This window comes from Lissotriton vulgaris, chromosome 7 (assembly GCF_964263255.1).
Source record: "Lissotriton vulgaris chromosome 7, aLisVul1.2, whole genome shotgun sequence".
Lineage (NCBI taxonomy): Eukaryota > Metazoa > Chordata > Amphibia > Caudata > Salamandridae > Lissotriton > Lissotriton vulgaris.
This window is the reverse complement of record NC_141695.1, coordinates 909,252,469-909,278,120: the sequence shown is the minus strand read 5'-3', so window position 1 is coordinate 909,278,120 and position 25,652 is coordinate 909,252,469. Positions and strand designations below refer to the sequence as shown.

At 49.4% G+C, this 25,652-nt stretch overlaps 2 pseudogenes; both read left to right on the top strand.

The window, feature by feature from the left end:
• Positions 1 to 3,250, top strand: part of LOC147702677 (uncharacterized) — a 40,370-nt pseudogene extending 37,120 nt beyond the window's left edge.
• Positions 3,251 to 3,542: 292 nt separating this feature from the next.
• The window catches only part of LOC147702676 (uncharacterized), a 56,087-nt pseudogene continuing 33,977 nt past the window's right edge, over positions 3,543 to 25,652 (top strand).

Here is a 25,652-nt window from a genome sequence, read left to right as displayed (position 1 = left end):
TGGTCAATCAGATGGCCAGCAGAGTGAGTGGCTCCCTCCACAATTTGTTTCAATGCTAAAGTCCCCATTCCCTCCAAAAGATTTTGCGGAATCAGTGCCTCAGGGTCATCAATATGAATATTAAAATCCCCGATAATGGAGAAATTTGAAGAGGTGCTGCTAGGGTGAGAAATTTTTTCAAGAAGGGTACTCTGTACCTCAGCCAACAGTCACACGAGTACACTACTCACCCTGCACTCATGTGACACTTCACTCACCTGTCCCCCTCACTGCTCAATCTGCAAACTCACTCAAACAAGTCCACCACTAACCATGCATTCATTCGTCCCACTCTGCACTTACTTCCACACCCAAAATCATATGGTCACCTCACTCACCCAGCAGTCACTCCTTTTACCCTACTCTCACACTGTAGCATCGCTCACCGTGCACTCACATGGGCACTCCTACCACCCACACAGCACAGAGGGTTAATGTGCCTGCTACAAAGAACAGGTGCCATGTGGATCACAGAACTGAGTTTGAGTAAACTATTAATAGCGCTATAAAAAATTAAATGTTTGTCTGAAAGGGGCTATAAAGAGATGGGGTGCATTGCTGGTGAGTAGTAGTGAGGGAATTCATGGAGGAAAAAATGGGAGAGGGGCGCCAAAAAAGACTGTTGCACTCTGTGCGGCCAGTGCCAGGGCCTGCCCTGACTTGGAGTGTTAGCCCCCCAGACGTTTGGGTCTAGTTGCGCCCCTGGTGTGCCTGCAGGGTCAAAGAGTTTGCTAAAAATAAAATAAATAGCCTATGTGTTTTGTGTTTTCACAGTCTTGGAGGTGTGTATAAAATAATGCAATAACAACTTAATTGGATAATAAATACAAGTTAAACTAACCGGTGATAACTGCACTCTTTTAGGTTATGAAACCTCAGTTAGTGACTACCATCACTGCAGATGTCTGTGTGTGTTGAAGGTATGCAACACATAATTGAACCCTGGTTGGTGCAGAGGAATTGTGAACTTTGTATTTATAGTCAGGGCCACTGGAACTCTATGTCAGGAGCGGAGGCTTCTGATTTGGCTGTCACTTTCTCCCTTTATTACTCCAGCAGCCAATAAAGGTATCAACATTCTCAAACAAACTACATTTCCCATGAGCATCAGGGAAAATGGAAACAAAAAATGTCCCAGTCACTATCCAATCCCAGGCCAGGGTTCCTCATATCTTCCTCTGCTGGCACTCTATCCTCTCTTTCTTCGCTGCTCCAGCAGCATACAGATGAGTGTTTTTCCTTTACCTTTTCTGACTGACTTTATATTGTTGGCGATTTAATTGTTGGGATGCGCAGGTTAGCGCGCGGATGTTTTCTCCCCTGGGGGGTTGAGGCAGTGACTCTGTGCGTGTACCGCGGGGGCGTTCTCCGCTCCTTTCGCGGTTGTTGTCTCTCAGGCTCTGTGCGCGGGCGGCCTCCTGCCGCTAGGGGACCGCGCGTCCTTCGCTGCCGCTCTGAGGAGCTCTACCCCCCGCCGGGCGCGAATTGTTGAGTTCCGCTTTGTGCTCGCGTCGGGAGAAGCAGCTCAACTGACTCGCGCACCACGGGGGAGGACTTGTGGGATTATCTTTTGTATTTTGGCAGCGCAAAGGCTACGATAATATATTCAGAGCCCCTGCCTGGAGCCTGAACACCCGCGCGGCGGGTAAGATAATTAGTGCAATTTCGGGACCGGCCCAGGCAGGCTTCCTTCCAGTGCCTCATAGCAGAGGCTGTTGGGTCCCAGTATCCTTGTTACTAACCCCGCTGCGATGGGAAGAGATATATTTAAGGGCTCTACCCCGTTATAACCCCTATGAACTTGGATTATTGCTGTTGCGCAGAGGCGCCAAGGAATATGAGGAATACTATGAGGAGGGGGAAGAGCAGCAGGTCATGTACTTGCCGGTAGATGACCATTTCTGCCAAATTATGGATTCCTCCATTTTGAAGGCCGTGACGCGGGTGGTTGCGCCCCTGGAGAAGAAGATAGATCAGCTTCAGGCACAGTGCCAACCCCTCGGGCATGGGGCAGACCTTTCGGGGCAAATGGACCCCCTACCTCCAGGCCAACCATCGATGAGTACCACAGATCCCAAGAGAAAGTGCTCTGCGGACGCGAGGGTGGACTCCGATGCCTTCTCGCGCTTGAAATAGGCGTTCTTGGATGCGGAAACCGCTGATACCCCTTCAACCTCAAAGGAGGCGCCGACTCGAGACTTGGAGGGGGGTCGGGACGATGTGACCTCAGTCGACCCGGACGAGTCACCCCAAACCTCGGATGGGGATGGGGATCCAGAGAGTTTGTGGCTTCCCGCCCATCCCACCCAGGCGTCAGGCTCCGACCCCAGTTCAGACATTCTCAACCGGGACGAGTTGCTCCACCCACGCTCATTGCACTGGGTTCCCGCTCCCAAGGTGGCGGCATACATGGTGGCCAGGCTTCGTAAGCCTTTGGACCCGGAGCTTCGTAGTTGTCTTCGGGCAGAGTGCCCGCGCCCCACCTTGGAGGGTAAGGTTACAGTTACCCCAGAGATTGACCCCAAAATGTCTACCTTCCTCACAAAGTTTGTGAAGGACCCCAAGAAGGGCATAGACCGATCTTGGAGGGCCTGCCAAGATAAACTCTTGGACACGGCGGGGCCTTTGGCGAAAATCTTGGACATGGCCGAGGACGCCAAGGCCTTGGGATCCCTGATTTCCCGGAGACCCTTTCCGGTTGGGCGCAAAGGGCGATTTTTTTTTCCTGGGGAATGCGAAAGTAGCCATTTCTACGGAGAGGAGAAGATCTATACTAATTAAGATAGACCCGAAGTTTGGGGAACTGGCCACATCTGAGGCAGGTCCGATGGCGGAGGGTAACCTCTTCGGGGACCCGTTTGTCAAAGAGCTGGGTAAATTTGTGAATACCTTTAATTCCCTGGACAATGCCCAGACGTCCGTGAAACGCATTTTCACACCCCGTGTTTTTGGTGCAGCCAGTCGAGGGAGGGGCCGCTCGTCTGGCAGACCCTACAACAGAGGCTCCTACAAGCAGGGAGACTCTCACAGGGGTCAATACCAGGATCCCGACAAGTTCGGAAACTTCTACCAGACCAGAGGTTGTCCCCGCTGCCGTGGTGGAAGAGGAAGAGGAGACGGCGGCTACAATAATCACAAAGGTGAGACTTCAAAATGTGAAGGGCTTGAAAGTGGGGGGCAGACTCCAGTATTTTTTTCAGGCATGGTCTAGACTCACCTCCGACGCCTGGGTCTTACAGACCGTCGGAGGGTTTCAAATAGAGTACTCGGGACTCCCCAGGCAGTCCGTTCGCCCCAGACCTATCGGCTTCACGCCGGACCAATGCTCTCTGATAGACAAAGAGGTCGCGGATCTCCTACAGAAAGGGGCTATTGTGCAGGCGGGGCTGCACCCGCGAGGTTTCCTCAGCAATCTTTTTCTTGTGGAGAAGCAGGACGGGGGCTATCGCCCAGTGATAAATCTCAAGGAATTCAATGGCTGGCTTATCTACCGCCATTTCAATATGGAGGGTATTCACCTCCTGCGGGATCTGCTTCAGGAGGGGGACTGGATGGTCCGGCTGGACCTGAAAGATGCCTACCTCACGATTCCCATCTTCGCTCCCCACAGGAGTTTTATTCAGTTCCAGTGGGGTCAACAGGTTTACTAGATTGCCTCCCTTCCTTTCGGACTGTCGTCCGCTCTGTGGTGTTTTACCAAGGTGCTGAAGCCGGCGGTGGAGCGCTTGCGCACGGAGGGCATCCGTCTTATCATTTATCTGGACGACATGCTCCTCCTGAATCAATGTCCGTGGAAGCTGCTGGTCCGACTCCAAAAGGCAGTCAACCTTCTGGAGTCCTTAGGATTCATCGTCAACCAGGCCAAATCGGACCTTCTCCCATCACGGAGGATGCAGTACCTGGGTTTTCTGATAGACTCAGTGGAAGCCACCTTGTCCCTGCCTTCTCGGAAATTGTCCAAGATCAGGCATGAGTTGAGACGCACTCTGGCACGTCCGACGATCCTGTTGCGGCACCTGGCCAGGGTTGTAGGTCTCTTATCGTCGTCCATTCAGGCAATATTCCCGGGCCCCTTCATTACCGGGCCCTTCAACGCCTCAAGGCTTTTCACCTCCGCAAGGGCCTTACCTACTCCCAGGTCGTCCCCCTCACGGAAGAGGCGAGGAATGAGCTTCGATGGTGGATCGAGCATTTGGACGCTTGGAACGGTCGGGCGATCTTCGGTTCCAAGCCGGTTGTGGCGCTGTTTCTACAGGCGGAGTATTGTCATCCACAGAGAAGGACCTTCACATCAACTGTCTGGAGTGGATGGCAGGTTCCTTTGCGGTGAGGTGTTGGACGAAAGACAGGATTCAGTGCTGTGTCCTTCTGAAGATGGACAATGTGGCGCCGGTGCGCTACATCAACCACCTTGGAGGAACCAGGCCCAGGGCTTTGTCCGACCTTGCCCGGACTCTATGGGAGTATTGCCTGTCCAACGAAATATCCCTGTCGGCGGAGCACCTTCCCGGCTCAGCCAACTGAGTAGCGGACTGGTGGTCTCGTCACTGGAGGGACGCCAGTCTATGGCAACTTCGCCCCGATGTGTTCGAGGTGATCGGGAACAGATGGGGTCCGTTTTCAGTGGACCTTTTTGCTTCCCATCTGGATGCCCAGCTGAAGCGCTATTTCAGTTGGCGGCCGGACCCGGAAGCGACGGCGGTGGATGCGTTTCTGCAGGATTGGAGCAAAGAGAGGGGCTATGCGTTTCCCCCCTTTGCGATGATCATGAGAGTGTCAACCCAGGTGAGGAGACAGCAGGCGGATCTGGTGGTGATCACCCCGATCTGGAGATCGCAAACCTGGTTTCCAGTTCTGATGGAACTTTCCTGGGATTTTCCAATCCCTGTACCCCACGTTCCAGCTCTCCTCAGGAATCCTCAAGGGGATCCTCACCACCTCCTGGCCATGGGCAACCTGTGTCTGATGGCCTGGCGGGTTACAGGCAACGCTGGCAAGTCCCGGGACTTTCGGAGGAAGCTGCCACGCTGTTGGCCAAATCCTGGGCAGACACTACCCACAAGAGGTACCGATCAGCATGGTCTCGGTGGAGTGGTTGGTGTCTGCAACACCAGATTGATCCAATGGGGGCAGACATTGTCCACGTCCTTAATTTCTTAGCCTCACTGGCAAAGGAAGGTTTGGCGTACAGGTCAATCAATATCTTTAGGTCGGCCATCTCGGCAGGTCATACCCCGCTGGATAACCACCTGATAGGGGAACATCCTCTGGTTTGCAAACTGCTGTGGGGGATTCGGTTATCAGTTCCTCCGGAACCTCGCTATTCAGTTTTGTGGGATGTAAATAAGGTCCTTAACTTGTTTCGGGAGTGGCCATCCAATAAATACCTGTCGAGGAAACAGATTTCAGCTAAGTTAGTGATGTTGCTATGTCTGACTTTGTGTCGCAGGGTCTCGGATGTGAGAGCCTTGGACCTTACAGGTCGTGTCTTGACCCCGGATGGAGTTACCTTCCATATTTCCAGACATATCAAGGGCGATTCGCGTTCTATCTCGTTTCCTGCATTCCCGGATGTCCCGCAGTTATCTGTGGTTAGGGCGCTAAAGGTCTATGAAGTGGTGACGGTTGATATACGCCCACAGGGTGTCAAACAGTTGTTCATTGCTCTTACTAAACCACACGGGCGGTTTCATCCCCTACTATTGCCTATTGCGCGGTGGGTGCGCTGGGTTATGCAGGAAGCTGGCATTGATATTTCCCGTTTTGGGGCCCATTCTGTGAGAGGGGCAATGGCGTCTAAAGCCTTTCCCTGGGGGCTCGTCTGGAGGACATTCTGAAAGCCGCAAACTGGTCTTCAGACTCCACCTTCAAAAGATTTTACTTTAAGCCAGTAGTGTCGCTGGCTTCCTTGGTGGTGGACAAGCTTTGAACTAGCCTAATCAGAAGCCTCCGCTCCTGACATAGAATGAAAAATTTCCTAGCTAACGTACAGGAAAGTTTCAATTCTATTAAGGAGGCGGAGGCGAGGATTAGCCCACCCTGGCTTCATTCGAACCCTCCCAGAATAGCTAGGGTTGGGACGGTAAGTAAAATCTTTATGGTACAGTTTTCCCTAGTACGCTGTTGTAGGCTATGATGTTCTTATGTCGATTGACTTGCTCAGTGGTGCTACGATGTTCTTATGTAGGTTCCGAGGCGGGCAAACAGGAATAACGGACAAAGGACTGTGGCAGTGTCGCAGGAAGAAAGAGGAGGATAGAGTGCCAGCAGAGGAAGATATGAGGAGCCCTGGCCTGGGATTGGACAGTGACCGAGACATTTTTTGTTTCCATTTTCCCTGATGCTCATGAGAAATGTAGTTTGTTTGAGAATGTTGATACCTTTAATGGCTGCTGGAGTAATAAAGGGAGAAAGTGACAGCCAAATCCTCGCCTCCGCCTCCTTAATAGAATTGAAACTTTCCTGTACGTTAGCTAGGAAATTTTTCATTATGCAATTGTGCGGTTTGGACATTTTGCGCATAGTTATGGATTTCCCGCATTTGCCACATAATCCATCATCTGCTACATAATTTGCAGATTTAAAAAAAACTTGTTTCTAGCTCAAATGGTTCAAAGGTTACTAAAAATGCAGCAACACATTACCTCACAGTGGAATGCCCTTTCTAAAGGTTGACTGGTCTCCTTTCTGTTGCTTATTGCTATATGTGGGTATTAATGTGGTACTTATGAGGGGCAATAAAACCCAGGGCAGTGTTAACAAGAGTAGAAAAAGCAAAATAATGCAGTAATGCTATGACGAAATACAGGACTGGACTGGGAACCAAAACCGGCCCTGGCAAAGTGCTAGGCCGCCCCCCGGGGGGTTGTGGGTGCCGCCAAGCTCTTTGCCAGGGCCGGTTTTCTTCCGATTTTGTTACAGCGCGGATTTTGCAGCTATGCTACGGCGCTGACGAAGTATGCAGCATTATGCAGCATAATTCTCCTTTACTTGCTGCAGAATTTAGTCAAACGGATGCATAAATAGGCCTTCTCCTGCGGAATAATTCCAGTGGACCTGTTTATAGTGCTATGGAATGTCTGACAAAATATCGAAAACAAAAATATCGATATACAAAAATATCGGAACAAAAATATCGAAGTCAAAAATATAGGAATCCTATCCCTAACAAGGTAAGTACAAGAATATCGAAAATAAAATATAGAATGACAAAAATATCGTTTTTTGTAAAATATCGTTTTTTTTTAAATATAATAAAAATGTAATATTAACAAAATAATACTTATAAATGTAATAAACATATTTAAAAATGTACTATAATATTTAAAATTAATACATAATGAAATACAAATTAATGTTAATAAATATATAATACATAATATATTTTTCATTAATAATAACTCTAAATTAATTATTGTCATAACTTAAAAACAAATAAAAATGTAATAAATTACTAATACATTTATTTACATAAAATAGTCACATAAATAACAATTAATAACAACATAATACTAATAAAAAAGCGAAATACATTTTAGATAGCGTATGAGTAAAAATTACTATTCCCACTCCAGAGAGTGCGACAGTAGGGAAAGTGTTGGATAGCGTAGCAGTAACTATTACTATTCCCACTCCAGAGAGTGCAACAGTAGGGAAAGTGTTGGATAGCGTAGGGGTAACTATTACTATTCCTACTCCAGAGAGTGCAACAGTAGGGAAAGTTTTGGATAGCGTACGGGTAAAAATTACTATTCCCACTCCAGAGACTGCAACAGTAGGGAAAGTGTTGGATAGCGTCAGGGTAACAATTACTATTCCAACTCCAGAGAGTGCAACAGTAGGGAAAGTGTTGGATAGTGTAGGATTAAAAATTACTATTCCAACTCCAGAGAGTGCAACAGTAGGGAAAGTGTTGGATAGCGTCAGGGTAACAATTACTATTCCAACTCCAGAGAGTGCAACAGTAGGGAAAGTGTTGGATAGCGTAGGATTAAAAATTACTATTCCAACTCCAGAGAGTGCAACAGTAGAGAAAGTGATGGATAGCGTCAGGGTAACAATTACTATTCCAACTCCAGAGAGTGCAACAGTAGGGAAAGTGTTGGATAGCGTAGGATTAAAAATTACTATTCCAACTCCAGAGAGTGCAACAGTAGGGAAAGTGTTGGATAGCGTAGGTTTAAAAATTACTATTCCAACTCCAGAGAGTGCAACAATAGGGAAAGTGTTGGATAGCGTAGGGGTAACAAATACTATTCCAACTCCAGAGAGTGCAACAGTAGGGAAAGTGTTGGATAGCGTAGGGGTAACAATTACTATTCCAATTCCAGAGAGTGCAACAGTAGGGAAAGTGTTGGATAGCGTAGGATTAAAAATTACTATTCTAACTCCAGAGAGTGCAACAGTAGGGAAAGTGTGGGATAGCGTAGGGGTAACAATTACTATTCCAATTCCAGAGAGTGCAACAGTAGGGAAAGTGTTGGATAGCGTAGGGGTAACAAATACTATTCCCACTCCAGAGAGTGCAACAGTAGGGAAAGTGTTGGATAGATTACGGGTAACAATTACTATTCCAACTCCAGAGAGTGCAACAGTAGGGAAAGTGTTGGATAGCATAGGGGTAAAAATTACTATTCCCACTCCAGAGAGTGCAACAGTAGGGAAAGTGTTGGATAGCGTAGGGGTAACAATTACTATTCCAACTCCAGAGAGTGCAACAGTAGGGAAAGTGTTGGCTAGCGTAGGGGTTTAAATTACATACTTATAAATTACATCTATCAAATAATTAATTATTTAAAATTAATAACCAATTAATTACATTTATTTACCAATTAATATAAATGTATGCTTCCTACTTAATTAATACTTCCTACTAATTAATAATTAATTTAACATAATTAAAGTACTTCCCACCCTATTCCCCTATAAACCCACAACCCGCTACAGTACTAAAAGACAATATTTAATTAAATTACATTAAAAATAAATAATAAAACATAATAAATACAATATAATATACACAAAATGTATTTAAAAATCGATATTAGTAACATCGAAATTATTTATTTCGATATTATTGACATCGATATTTAAAACTTCGAAATTACTAATATCATACTAATATCGACTGTCGATATTACTTACCTTCTATATTATGTCCCATCAATATTTAAACTTCGATATAATTGTATATCGAAATTTAAAACTCAATATTTTGTCTGTGTACCAGTGCTATGAGGTCCCAGGCTGTGGCAGAAAACACTGTGAATATGTAAGTCATTATTTTAAAACAATATTTACATACTCTAAACTAGGTTGCTGCATCTGTATCTAATGCAGACATTTTTGTAAGTGTCTCCCCTATTCTAGATCTCGGCTGATAACACCCTCACATTACATTTCAAAAAGAATTAATCTTTGCCACCATGAAGTCTTAAGCGAAGCCGCAGGAATTATTCAACAGAAGAGGACCACATTACGCGGCAGGATTGACTAAATTATCCAGCAAGAAAAGGTAAATTATGTGGCACAATGCGCCACATTTTGTGATTAGCATTACTTAATTTTTTTGTCATTCTAACTCAAGGTAACGCTGTGAGGGGAAATATTTCACCTCATTATTACCAGTTTAACACCCGAATACAGCAGTAAGCAACTACAAGATTACCAGTGAATCTTTGCAAAGGGCCTTCCAATGCTCTGGAACACTTAGTCACGCTTTGAGTAACTTTTGTTCCGTTTGAGCTAGAATCATGTTTCTTTAGTTCAAATCTGCAGATTATGGAGCAAATGCCGTAAAACTATAATTATGTGGAAAACACTGCTGTTACAGAAACTCATAATTCCAGTGGCCCTGGCTTTAAGTGACTCAATCAATTAATAGCTGGTAAGAAGGCTGTTTTTTTAAAAAATATCTGCTCTACCACCACACCCTTCGCTTTCAGGCAGAGGAACCTCAAAGTCATTATTAACCATTCAGGGGCAGTTTTTTGTGAAAGCTGAGTCAATGGGGTGGCAGGTAAAAGGCAAGCAGGGTTGCATTCAAATGCAGAGCCTTAATCCTCTCGATCTCTGGGGCCTCACAGTAATGGTCTAGGAGACAGAGGAAAGGAGCGAGAATCATAGACTTTGTCAAAGAGAAGGCCCAGAATAGGGAGCACTGTAGGGAGACTTATTTTTATGTTTACAAATTGCCAGAGACAGCTTAGTCAGAGATATACCCCAAAGAAGGGGACAATATAAGAGTTTTTTTTAGGGACATTCAGTAGTGAAGGTGGTGCTTCTGCCAAGTGTGTAAGTAGGCACTGCTGGTTATCATTAAGGAAGCAGATGCATCAGGACTGTGGCCAGAAATTTGAGGGGCCCACTGCATCTCAGTTATGACTGTCTACCTTTAAAAAAGGGGCATTGGAGCTTATTTTCCTTTCAATCATTAGGACCGAGGTGATGATCCATCATGTTGGGAAGAGGTAAAAGATGCAGAGGAGATAGATAGCCTGCTACTCAGGACTGCGGTTATCATTAGTGCAGCAGGAATAGTTGCATGGAGGTCAAAGAGTGTGAGGGGCTCCCAACACCCCAATTATGGGGAGCAGTTTTTTTGGGATAATGTCTGTTTTTGTTTTATTCATTTGCTGTTTCATGAGTCTCATATTTAGTGTGGTTCATAAGCTATAGAAAAAGCCTTCTTGAAATCATCTCATAAGCCCCAGGGGGGGGGCTGACCTCAAAACATTTTGCTTAAGGGGGCTCAGAGTAAAAATGTTTGAAGACCTCTGCTCTACATGGATAAGACATAACAACCGTAGATGTAATGCATCTGGCACCAAGGTATTAATACTAGTACTACGTCTCCCCAATGCCACCTGATTTAGCACTCAAATATCAGCTTTAAATATCTCAGCGAAATTATGAGGTTTCAAAATACACTTATTTTTGTGTTGAATAGACACTTTTAAATTTTGGTCAACACAACTAATTCAACCAACCAAAAGTGTCTACTTTAGTAGGTTGGGCTGCACACAGGAGAGCAACTTAGAGGTGGGTAGTGAACGACAAGTAGGTCACAAGCTACTCATTGGAGAAGCCTGGCTTAGGAACACCGATCATCATGATGGAATCAGCACTGGCAGGTCTAGTTTTAGTGGGGCTCAGGGAGTTGTTATGTTTATGACCGAGATTGGCCCCAAAGGAAGAAGAAGAGGGAAAACTATCCAGAGTAAAGTGCCAAGTATGAGCGCCTGAGCTTTGAGTACTCGCGGTATTGGAAGTTACCCTGTTGTAGTTAAGCGGCCACAAATGCGCATGACTGGGAATTTGCTGATCGTGATTAGCAGTAGGAACATCATCGGCTATGGGATTGGCCCCCTTATTCACAGGAGTCACCGTCTGGTTACAGCAGCAGATGGTATGGAAATGGTTGCGGGTAGATCAATTTGCCCAATAACTGCATGCTTGTTGCTAAAAGCTAGAAGCTGTTTCAAAGAATTGGTCAGTGATGTAATAATGGATTTTACACCTCCCACCTCAGTTTTCAAATCTAAGATAAAAGCAAGGAGGGGGCTGGTGAACTACCTTTAACAGTTTTTAACACGTTTATTGATAATAGATATATATAATGTCGTGACAACCGTAAACGTTTGCAAAATTATATAATTCACAGATATGGATGTAAATTGTTATCAGAAAAGTTAATAAAATATATTTATTTTTTAAACAAGCATTGGCCACCCCAAAAAAAAAATCTAAAATAAAAGCTGTGTAAGAGGTCTGATCAGGGAAGATGGGAACAGAAACATCAGGTGGCGTGGAAGAAGGCACCAAATTATTAGCGTCATCCTGGTTGTTAGTCATCTTGGCCAATGGGGCAAAGCGGTTACTACAAGGTAAAGCACCCTCAAGTGTTGACTGTAGTCGCTGACCAGAATCGGGGTGTACTAGTGCGGTTGTTAACAGTAAGTGTGCTTTACCCACAGTATGTTGCTCCTCGGCCTGAAGAGTATGTTTCTTAAACATCCCCTGGATTTGCTTTTGCTTGTTTGTGCTGCATGGGGGTGAAAAATGAATGGGGTGAGGAAGCGAGGCAGCGGGGGCTGGAGCGAGTATCTCCCACATTCAACCAACAGATTGTCATGGCTGTCAAGCACACAATTGCCTCCAGCATATTTTTGCTAGGTTTTGTTTTTCTTTCTTACCAACCCCCTCACCCATCCCCATCAGTGGCATTCCTTTTCCCCATTTGTAAATGACACAGGCGTATACCAGAGCTGCAAACAGAGCTATGAAATGGTGGATTAGAAAATTTTCAGTGAGTTAGACTAGAACAATCAGGGCAACAAGCTTACTTATCAGATCAATGCAAACTGACCCAGTCATACAGCTTAAGATGCTTAGATATAACAAGGGGTTGAAGATATACCAAACAACAGTACATTTTGGGGGGGAAATAGACGTTAGCGGGAGGTCCAGCCTCCTCTGGATACGGACAGGCCAGCCCTTGGCCCAGGCTTTGTGAACTAGCGCTGTTGATGAATCACAGGTGAGGGTACAGCATTGGGATGTGGGAGTTGGTGTCCCCAGCGGTGGTGGCAATCAGCTGTGGCGGCTCCCCCTTCAGGCAGATGAGTCGACAGTGTGGGTTCAGTTATGAAGCCCCCACTTAGCAGGGCTTCAGGAAGATCTGTGCACCACCCCGAACAAGCACAAATGGTCCGTAAGTGAACAGCAATGCTCCCTCCTCTTGCGAATCTGGACTAGGCCTGGGCGGTGAACTTTACTCCGTTTGCAGAGTTTGCGGTGTTTTCTGCACTCCGCGGAGCTCGCAGAGTGCAGAAAACTCCGCTTTCGATGTGCAGTGGAGTTTTTTCCCCCGCTTGCGATTGCGAACCGTAAGTTCGCGATCGCGAACAGTAAGTTTGCGAGCGTGAGCTGCCGCTCGGGTACAATTTTTACCCGAGCAGCAGAAATGCCAGCACAAACTGCAGATCGCACTGCACTCCGCCACTAGCAGAACTTCACTGAGTTTTTTTGTAACTTCACGGAGGTCCACGTAGCAAAACTCTGCGAACTACGCCCAACATGTCCCCCTTAGGTTACAGAGTTTTGTGCAACATAATTCAAGGCTCAGACACAGACACCCTAGTTCAGTAATGTTTGAGCTCAGTTCAATCCAGTCTCCTTGGACACAGTCTCACCACAACACAGCCTCCATGTCTTTTCGACACAAGTGTCTCCAATCTCTCCCACTTCTGGGATGAGACGTGGTGGTTGCAGAAGAGGCAGCTGATCTTGGTAAGCTGGTAACAGGGTGGGTAGCTCATTTGGTAGCCTGGAGTTCTTTGACAAATGCAGATACTGGTGGTGGGGTTCACAGGGCAGGCACTGGACCCACTTCTGGGTCACTTGAGCACGAATTGGGTTGCGATTTAGACAGGGGCACAGTGGCACGCTAGCAGTCACAGTAAGCACTTTGAAAACGCAGCAGTGGTGACGGTCACAGGCACAAGTCTTTGCTTTGATGGCAAATATGTCCATGGTCACAGTTGTTTCACTTTACCAGCAAGGACACCCCCAATCGGTCTTATTGCACCGCCGCAAGGTTAGCGGCCAATCCACAATTTACATTTGCCACCTCACTTCTGGAGAGACTGTGCTCATGCTATCGGACTCACCAATCAGTCTTTGCTGTCTCCATTCCCCCGGTTTGACCCTCAGCACTAGGGTCTGGCTGGTACTCCAACACCTCCTGCAGGGTTGGCAGGTATTTCCCTCTCTCAGTAGGCCGGCTGGCTTCCAGGCAATTAAGGTCGGAGATAAGCTCTTCCAGCAAAACAAGACTCCGGGGAATTACCCCTGTCATCTGGGAAGTTGGCTGTAAGACAGACGCCACCTCTGGGTGCACAGCAGCCATCACAGTAGGATACAGAGCAGAGTGATGCTCCATGTAGTACGGTAGTCTCCATCCAGGAGTAACCACAACCGAGGCACAAAGAGAGGTGAGCTTCCTATACCTGGTGTATCAACAACCACACTATGCAGTGATCAGGGGAAATACAAAAGGCTGGCTCACCTAAAAGATCCTTTCCACATTGAAAAGAAGACTTTTGTCCCACTCTTCACCGCCACCATCTTCCAAGTGGCAGTGCTACAGGAAGACTAATCAGCAGCTTCTCTCAGCAAAAAGGCTTCAGTGAATTTCTGAAGGTCTCTTGTCTCCTCTATCCCCACTTTGTTGTCTATGTCTCCTCCCTCCAGCTTTAGGAACGTCAGCAAAACACCTCCACTGTCTGCGAAAACAATCTCACCTCCATCTTGTGCACAGGAGCAGATTTGGGGCTTCCAGAATGGAAACCAGAGGCCTCCATTACACGGGCACACTTGTGTACATATTGCATGTACCACCACACAAGACACAACAAAAACACACACAGTATATATTTGGAATGTTATCACATGGGTTAGGATTAGTATACTGAGGCAGAACTTTACAATGGCGGGCCTCCACTCCTGTGACACAAATAAAAAGGTCTGATCATGACTATGCACTCACAAAACACTGTATGCTGCGCCATCGGTTTACATGCTAAACCTGTGGCATGCTGGTAGTCCACTATCAGGAAAATGAGGGCATGCTTGACATGTCCCTCCAGGTCACAGGATAGGTCCATGACCTCCGTCACGTCAAGGGACAGCATAGGCCTCTATGCGCTAGATTAATACAAGGCTAGGGCCAAAATTAAATAATCTCTGGGATACCAGCTACTCACAGTCAAGTTTTCAGGATAGGGCAACATGACTTGTACCTCACAGGGGACATGCCCGTCCCAATAGCATGTTCAGGCAATATTATGTTTTCCTAAATTAATATGGCTTCCCTTACGGTCTTTCCACTCTGTAGGTGTAAATCTGATGTTTTTTGGATACTAAACAAGTGCACATGTGTGGCTCAGTTTATAGTCACTGGCCTACGTATACATTATGTCCACCTCAATTGCATCCTCGGGCGGGGCCCTCCGGCCATTCTCTTGATTCCATCCCTAGTGCCATTGCAGATTAGACCCTGATGTTTGAAGGCATGGCATTATGCCTGGCATTTTATAGGATAGTGAGTATCACTTCGATACCTTCATTGCTGTCCAGCGGAATTGATATATGGTCCTTACCTCCTGCAGCAGTGTTTGTTGTGACAATATGTTCCCCTCACTTAAAGGAACTTGATGCATATGCTGCAGCTTTTGTTCGGTATTCAGGCTTGGAATAGGGTGGGAAGTTATTTTATTACCTCAAATTGTAAAGCGCTCTGATATCCTTCGGGATCAAGTTCGCCCATATAAAACTTTATAAATTAAAATAAATAAAATGCACACACGGAGTAATAGCCACTCTGCAGCCTGTAAATGGTAAACAATGAGGATGTTTTGTTTTGTTTTGTTTTGTTTTATTTTCTTCTGAAGAAGGTAGTGAAGAAAGCTGGCTGGAGCGATACCTGATGTCTCCCTTGCTTCAGGGAGACCTGCCCTTTGACCTGGGGAGGTGAGCTGCAGCTTGGAGAGTGGAAAGCAGCCGAGAGCCCAGACCACCAGAAAGGAGATCTGAATAGGGAGAGCTGCTGAGTGGCCTGTAAACCTGGCAAGGGGCCTGTAAGTCACAAGCAACAGCCCCTCTAGAAGAGTTCAGAGCAGAGAAGGTTCCTTCAACTGCAATACCTGAAGTGGTGTTACCTAAGGACAGCTTGGTTCCTTGGCAACACACCTCTGCCAAGTGGAGAACCAATTTCTAACAATAAATTAAAATGTCATAAATCGAAATATTCATGTGCGGCAAAAGGATCAAACACTGCTATGAACAATTTGGCCTTAGTAGCTAGCCCCCAACATAACTCTAGTGAGGAATAAAAGGGTAACCATGGCATCTTAATCAGATTGGGTTTGTTCAATGTGTCAAAACGACAAAATGTGTCACTTCTTTCCCTCATATTGGCTATAAAGATGGCTCTGCCCGCATTGCCTGAAATTCTTGACCCCCACCACTTGCTGGAAGAGTTAGCCCCCCTCCTAGTTGCTCTCCTGACCTGAGCACTGCTTTCTCGCAGAGCTGCCAAGTTTTCCGGGTCCATCCGTGTTGTGCGGCTCCAGTCCCCGTTTTTTCCTGGAATTCTGGGACTTGGAGTCTTGTTCATTATAAACAGGACTACACGTCCCATAATTCAGAGGAAAAAGCCTGGACTGGAGCAGCATATATCACAATGACCGCAGAAACTTGGCAGCTATGATAAGACTCACAGGGAAAGTAGAAGCACCCCGGAGCAACAAACAGTAAAGATTGTTCTATAAATTCACACAAGTGAGACCCCGTTACGAGCCTGGTGAAGAATGAGAGCTCCTGCTGTGAATAGTATACCGTACACGAGGGGAGACCCATCTATCAGAAGAGACGCAACAACTGCTCCTGGGTGTGATTGGTTCGAAGTTCTCTCACTGTGACCAATGAAGAGTGGCCCTAATTGGGCTCTCTTGTTAAAGTTCATAATAAATTGTAGCGTATGACTCCCCTGTGTGAGTGTCTTCGCACGTGCTTGTATAGATGTGTGTGTGCAAGCAAGTTGTGACAGCCTTTGGGCCGGGCCTTTCCAGCAGCAGAATCCTGTGGAATGAACACCTGTGACGTGCAAGGACTTCCGCTGTGACGTCACGAGGTCGAGGCCAGCACCAGCAGGGGAATCCTGTGGATGGAACAACTGTGACACGCCAGGCACTCCTCTGTGATGTCACGAGGTCCAGGCCAGCACCAGCAGGGGAATCCTGTGGATGGAACACACCTGTGACGTGCCAGGCCCTCCTCTGTGATGTCAGGAGGTCCAGGCTAAGTGCAGAGGGGAGGCCTCCGCTGCAGCAGAGACAAGGAGAGGCCACTGAGAGGGAAGAAGGTCGGGCAAGATTAGATCGTCTTTGAGGCTCATCGCAGGATCCTTTTGTGACTAAATAGATTTTTGCTTTTTTTTTTAGGTAATTGAATTAAAACCGTGTCTCGGCAGCTCCTCCTCTACACCGCATGCAACACTTGTCATCGCCCATAAACCGGTGATGTACGATGACAGGTTGAAGATCTCTATTGTGACGTGTCCGTGTTATACAAGGCTGGTAACCAGGCAGCCGCAGCATTGCACTCATGAGCACCGGACGGAGAGGACCACAGCTGCGGCTGGAGCCGAGGCCCCCAAGAGGCCGAGGGGGCCGGGGCCTCACAGGCTCCATAAGAACTGGGCGGGGCTGGGTGAAAGGGACAAGGTGAGTATAGAAAGCAAATGAAAAACGAACTTGAAACCAAACTTTAAACTGAATTGATACTGGCTTGATACTGACTTGATACTGGCTTGATACTGACTTGATACTGGCTTGATACTGACTTGATACTGGCTTGATACTGGCTTGATACTGACTTGATACTGTCTTGAAACTTCCCTTCCCTTTTCCTTTCTCTTTCCCGTTTTCCTTCTCTACCGTACATTCCTATCTCTCCTCTCATATCCCCTTCTCTCCCTTTCTTTTAAGTTCCCCTTTTCTCCATCACTCTTTAATTTTCTCCCCTTCTGTCACTCCCCTCTCCTTCCCATTCAATCCATTCCGGGCCCATCCTGCACTCTCTTATCTCCTTTTCCATCTCCACCCCTTCCCTTCTCTTCCCCTCCATTCCCTCCCGGTCACAGCCACTTTCCCTTCCAATCTGCTCCCATCGCCTCTGCTCCTTTTCTGCACCCCTTCCTCTTACCCGTCCGTTCTTCCTTATTCTTTCTTCCTTCACCTCCCTTCCTCTTCATCATTCCCTCCCCTTTCCCCTCACCCACCCCTTCTTCCATACCCTACCCTTCCCCTCACTACCCTTCCCCTCAACTCCCTCTCTCTCATTTGCCCTCTCCCCTCCCATCTCTCTTCCTTTCCCTGCCTTTCTCCTCCTTTCTCTTCTCCTCCACCTTCTTCCACTCATTTTTCCTTTAATTTCCTTTCCATTCCCTTCCCACACCCTTCCCTAACCCATCCCTTCTTTCCCTTTACCCCACCCTCCCACTACCACTCTTCCTCCTTGTTCCCCTCCCTCCCCCTTTATTTCCATTACTTTCTTCTTTACCTATTTAATCGTCTCCCCTTTGGTCACTCCCTTCGATCCCATTCACCGCCTCACCTCCCATTCTGTTACCCCCCACACACAACCCGACACACACACAACCCAACACAAACACCTCCCCACACACAACCCCACACACACAACCCCCACACACATACAACCCCACACACACAACCCCACACACAACCCCACACAACTCCCCCACACAACCCCCCACACACTCACCACCACACACACAACCCCACACACACACAACCCCCCACTCACTAACACACAAAACCCCCCACACACACAACTCCACACACACAACCCCACACACACAACCCCCACATCACAACCCCCCCACAAACAACCCCATACACACACACAACCCCCCCCACACACACAACCCCCCACACACAAGTGCGCCACACACAACCCCACACACACAACCCCACCTCACACACACACAACCGCCCCCACACACAACCCCACGAACACACGCCCCCACACACAACCCCACACAAACACCCCCAACACACACACAACCTCCCCCCACACACACAACCCGTCCCCACACACAACCCCACAAACTCAAACCCACACACACACACAACCCCCCATACACAACCCCCCCACACACACCCAACCCCTACACACACACACAAACCCCCCCACTCACAAGTCCCCCACACACAAGCCCCCCACACACACAACCCTACACACACAACCCCACCCACACACAACCCCCACACACACAACCCCACGAACACACACACAACCCAACACACAACCACACACATAACCCCACACAACCACACACAAAGACACAACCACACAACCTCACAACCACACACAACCACACACACACATGCCTACACACACACGACCCCCCCACACTCACAGCCCCACACACACAACCCCCCCAAACACACAACCCCCACACACACAACCCCCACACACAACCACACACACACAAACCCCCCACACACAACCCCACACACACTCACACACAACCCCACACACACGACCCCATACACACAACCCCACACACACAACCACACACACCACCCCCCCCACACAACCCCACCACTCATACAAACCCTACCACTCACACAGAACCCCACACACTCACACACAACCCCCTACACACACAACCCCATACAAACAACCCCCCACAGACCCAACCCCCCACACAATCAACCCGCCCCCCCACACACATCCCCACACACTCACAAACATAACTCCCCCTCACACACACACACACAACCCCACAAACTAACCCACACAAACAACCCCCCACACACATACAACCCCACACACACAACCCCACACAACTCCCCCACACACAACCATCACACTCAACCCCCCCAGACACACAACCCCCCTAACACACAACACACACACACACACACACAACCCCACACACACAACCCCCCAGATAATCACACACACAACCCCACACACAACCCCCCCACACACAACCCCATACGCACACTACCCCACACACACACTACCCCACATACACAACCCCCCCACTCACACACAACCCCACACTCTCACACACAACCCCACACACACAAACCCCCCCACACACAACCCCCAATCAAAACCCCCACACACACAACCCCACACACACACAACCCCCACACACATAACCCCCCACACACACAACCCCCCACACACAGGCCCCCACACACAACCCCACCACCCCCCACACACACAACAGCCCACACACAGAACCCCACACAAACACCCCCCTCACACACACACCCCCACAAACAACCCCACAAACTCAAACCCACACACACAACCATATAACCACACACAACCCCCCCACACACAATCCCCCAAACACAACCCCCCCACACACACAACCCCCCACACACAAGCCCCCCACACACACAAGCCCACACACACAACCCCACACACACACCCCCCACACACACAACCCCACGAAAATACACACAACCCCACACACAACCATACACACATAACCCCACACAACCACACACAGACACAACCACACACAACCACACAACCCCGCAACCACACACAGCCACACACACACACATGTCTACACACACAACCCCCACACACAACCCCCCCACACACAACCCCACACACACAACCCCCCCACACACAACCACACACAAACACCCCCACACACAACCCCACACACACAACCCCACACACAACCCCATACACACAACCCCACACACGCAACCACACACAGCCCCCCACACACACAAAAAAACCCACACACACACAACCCCACCACTCACACACAACCCCACACATTCACACACAACCCCACCCACACAACCCCCCACACACCCAACCCCCCACACAAACAACCCCCCACACACACAACCCTGGCCACTCACACACATAACTACCCCTCACACACACACACACACACAACCCCACAAATAACCCCATACACACACCACCCCAAACACACAACCCCACATGCTCACACAACCCCACACAATCACACACAAACCCCCCCCCCCACACACACCCAAAACCCCCACACACCTCACAACCCCACACACAACCACACACATGCAACCCCCATACACAACCCCCCACACACCCCAACACACAAACCCACTCACACAACCCCACGCACTCACACACACAACCCCACACACAAAGCCCCCCACACACAACCCCCCACACAATCCCATACACAAACACAACCCCCCACAACGCACACAACCCCACACACACAACCCAACACACACAAGCCCCCCCACACACAACGCCATACACACAACCACCCACACACAACCCCACACACACAACCCCACACACACCCCCACATAACCCCCCCCACACCCTCACACACACAACCCCACACACAACCCCACACACACACCACCCCAGACACACAACCCCACAAACTCACACAACCCCACACACTTACACACACAACCCCACACACTCACACAACCCCTCACACACACAACCCCCACAAACAAACCCCCCCCCCACACACAACCCCATACACAAACACAACCTCCCACACACACACACAACCCCATACACACATAACCCCCACCACACCACCCCTACCACACAACCCCCACCACGCAATCCCCCACCACACAACCCAACACACCCAACCCCATACACACCCAACCCCACACACACCCAACCCCTCACACACAACTCCACACACATAATTCCACACACACAACCCCCCACACAACCACACACAACCACACACACCACCAACCACACACACAACCCCCCACACACAACCCCACACACATACAACCCCACACACAACACAACCCCACACACACAACTCCCACACACAACCCCACCACACAACCAACCACACACACAACCCCTCACACACAACCCCCCACTCACACAACCACACACACACACAACCCCACACACAACCCCACACACACACACAAAACCCCCCAAATACAACCCCCCCACACACAACCCCTACACACAAGCCTGCCACACACACAACCCCACGAACACACACACAACCCCACCAACACACACACAACCCCACCAACACACACACAAACACCCCACACACATACTCACACAACCCCCCCACACACACAACCCACCCACACACACAACCCAACAAACTCACGCCCACACAAACACATCCCCATAACCACACACACAACCCCCCACCCCCACACACAACCCCACACACCCACACACAACCCCCCACACACACCCCCACACATAACCCCCCACACACAAGCCCCCCACACACACAACCCCACCCCACACAACCACACAAACACACACACGACCACACACATAACCCCACACAACCACCAACACACAACCACACACACACACATAATCCCCCACACACTCTAACCGCCCACTCACACAACCCCACACAACCCCCCACACACAACCACCCACACACAAAGAACCCCCAAAACACAACCCCATACACACAACCCCACACACATACAACCCCACTCCCAAAAACAACCCCAAACACTCACACACAACCCCCCACACACAACCCCACACACACAATGACCCACACACACACAACCCCACACACTCACAAACAACCCCACACACACACAACCCCACACACATAACCCCCCACACACATCCCCACACACACAACCCCCCTCACACACACACAACCCCACAAATAACCCCACACAACCACCCCACACAAAACCCCACATGCTCACACAACCCCACACAATCACACACAAACCCCCCACAAACACCAAAAAAACCCCACACACAACCACACAACCCCACACACAAAGACCCCCACACACAAACCCCCCACAAACATAAAAAAACACACACAACCACACAACCCCACACACAACCCCACACACAAAGACCCCCACACACAACCCCATATACGAACCCAACCCCCCACAACACACACAACTCCACACACACAACCCCCCACACACAACCCAAAACACACAACCCCACACACACACAACCCCCACACACACAACCCCACACACTCACGCACAACCCCACACACATAACCCCCCCACACACAACCCCAAAACACAAACAAACCCGCACACACAACCCCACACACAAACACAACCCCATACACAAACACAACCCCACACACACACACAACCCCACACACAAACAACCCCACTCACACAACCCTCCAACACCCCCACACAACCCCACATACTCACACACAAGCCCACACACTCACGCACAACCCCACACACATAACCCCCCCACACACAACCCCAAACACAAAAAACCCCGCACACACAACCCCACACACAAACACAACCCCATACACAAACACAACCCCACACACACACACAACCCCACACACAAACAACCCCACTCACACAACCCTCCAACACCCCCACACAACCCCACACACTCACACACAACCCCACACACTCACACAACCCCACACACTCATACACACAACCCCTCACACACACAACCCCCACAAACACAACCCCACACACACAACCCCTTACAAAAACACAACCTCCCACACACAAACAACCCCACACACACATAACCCCACACACAACCCCATCCACACAACCCTCCAACACCCCCACACAACCCCCCCACACACACAATCCCCCCCACACACACAACCCCACACACACAACCCAAAACACACAACCCCACACACACAACCCCCACACACACAACCCCACACACTCACGCACAACCCCACACACATAACCCCCCCACACACAACCCCAAAACACAAAAAAACCCGCACACACAACCCCACACACAAACACAACCCCATACACAAACACAACCCCACACACACACACAACCCCACACACAAACAACCCCACTCACACAACCCTCCAACACCCCCACACAACCCCACATACTCACACACAAGCCCACACACTCACGCACAACCCCACACACATAACCCCCCCACACACAACCCCAAACACAAAAAACCCCGCACACACAACCCCACACACAAACACAACCCCATACACAAACACAACCCCACACACACACACAACCCCACACACAAACAACCCCACTCACACAACCCTCCAACACCCCCACACAACCCCACACACTCACACACAACCCCACACACTCACACAACCCCACACACTCATACACACAACCCCTCACACACACAACCCCCACAAACACAACCCCACACACACAACCCCTTACAAAAACACAACCTCCCACACACAAACAACCCCACACACACATAACCCCACACACAACCCCATCCACACAACCCTCCAACACCCCCACACAACCCCCCACACACACACAATCCCCCCCACACACACAACCCCACACACTCGCAACCCTCCCACACACAACCCCCCAACTCACACCCACACACACAACACCATAACCACACAGAAACCCCCCCACACACAGCCCCACACACACACCCCCACACACACACAACCCCACAACCCCCCACACACAAAGAACCCCCAACACACAACCCCACACACACAAACCCACACACATATAACCCCACTCCCAAAAACAACCCCACACACTCACACACCACCCCACACGCACAAACCCACACACTCACATAACCCCACGCAATCACACACACAACCCCACACACACACCCAAAACCCCCCCACACACAAGCCACACACATCCCCCCACCCACAAAACCACACACAACCCTCCCCACACACCCCAACACACAAACCCACACTCACATAACCCCACCCAGTCACACATACAACGCCACACACAACCACCCACACTCAACCCCACACACACACAACCCCATACACAAACACAACCCCCCACACACACAAACCCACAGACACAACCCCAAACACACAACCCCCCCCCACACACAACCCCCCACACACACACCCGGCAAACAACCACACACACAACCACACAACCCCACACACAACCACACACACAACCACACAACACACACAACCCCACACACAACCCCCCCACACACACAAGCACCCCATGCAAAAGCCCCCCCACACACAACCCCACAAACACAAAACCCCACACACAGTATCCCACACAAACAACCCCCCCACACACACAACCCCCCCACACACACAACCCCACACACTTGCAACCCTCCCACACACAACCCCCCAACTCACACTCAAACACACAATCCCATAACCACACAGAAACCACCCCACACACAGCTACACACACACACACGCACACACACAACCCCCCCACACACAAAACTCCCCAACACACAACCCCACACACACAACCCCACACACACACAACCCCACTCCCAAAAACAACCCCACACACTCACACACAACCCCACACACACACACAACCCCACACACACACTGACCCACACACTCACAAACAACCCCCCCCACACACACAACCCCACACACACAACCCCCCAAACACAACCCCCACACAAACAACCCCCCACACACTTCCCCACACACACAACCCACTCACACACACACAACCCCACAAACAACTCCACACAACCACCCCACACACAAAACCCCACATGCTCACACAACCCCACACAATCACACACAAACCCCCCCACACACACCCAAAACCCCCCACACACAACCACACACACAACCCCCCACACAACCCCCCACACACAAACCCACACTCACACAACCCCACACACAAAGCCCCCCCACACAACCCCCCACACAATCCCATACATGAACACAACCCCCCACACACAAAGAACCCCCAACACACAACCCCACACCCACAACCCCATACACATACAACCCCACTCCCAGAAACTACCCCACACACTCACACACAACCCCACACACACAATGACCAACACACAACCCCACACTCACAAACAACCCCACACACACACACAACCCCACACACACAACCCCACACACACAACCCCCCACACACAACTCCCCACACAAACAACCCCCCACACACATCCCCACACACACAACCCCCCTCACACACACAACCCCACAAACAACCCCACACAACCAGCCCACACACAAAACCCCACATGCTCACACAACCCCACACAATCACAC